Source organism: Anoplopoma fimbria, unplaced genomic scaffold (genome assembly GCF_027596085.1).
Source record: "Anoplopoma fimbria isolate UVic2021 breed Golden Eagle Sablefish unplaced genomic scaffold, Afim_UVic_2022 Un_contig_5261_pilon_pilon, whole genome shotgun sequence".
Classification (NCBI taxonomy): Eukaryota; Metazoa; Chordata; class Actinopteri; order Perciformes; family Anoplopomatidae; genus Anoplopoma; species Anoplopoma fimbria.
Genome location: NW_026548846.1, coordinates 1 through 509, shown reverse-complemented (window position 1 = coordinate 509; position 509 = coordinate 1). Strand labels below are relative to the sequence as shown.

The window sequence follows — 509 nt, the reverse complement described above, 5'->3', positions numbered from 1 at the left end:
GTGAGCCTTTCTGTGTGCATTGGTGGTATAGTGGTAAGCATAGCTGCTTGCCAAGCAGTTGACCTGGGTTCGATTCCCAGCCAATGCAATTGTAGTAGCTTGGTGTCATGTGGTGGCTGCCCTGTTTGTACCATTTAGGGTAAATGTCTTGAATAACAAAGCGCTTCCAGAGTGGAATGTTGCAGTGCTTGACCAGACACAATGTGTTCTGGACGTTCAAAGAAGTTGTGTCTTGTGAAACAGACATTTGATTGACCTCTATTGACAACGACATATCTGGGCTACAAGACTTTCAATGACTGACTTATCTCCACGTCACTTTTGAGTTCTACTGTAGCATGGGAACAACAGGACAGTTATATTCATTCTGCTCAGAAGAATTTTGCAGCATGCACCTCCTTAATGACAACCTTCCACCGAGACTTGAACTCGGATCACTGGATTCAGAGCCCAGAGTGCTGACCTTACACCATGAAACCCAAGTGATCAAGTTTGCTGTAATCAATGTC

General features: G+C 44.6%; 1 non-coding gene across 1 annotated transcript; it reads left to right on the top strand.

Annotated features, from left to right (window-relative positions):
• Positions 1-16: 16 nt before the first annotated feature.
• trnag-gcc (transfer RNA glycine (anticodon GCC)) lies at positions 17-88 on the top strand. The gene has a single exon. It is a non-coding gene; the product is annotated as a tRNA-Gly (tRNA).
• The last annotated feature ends 421 nt before the right edge of the window (positions 89-509 follow it).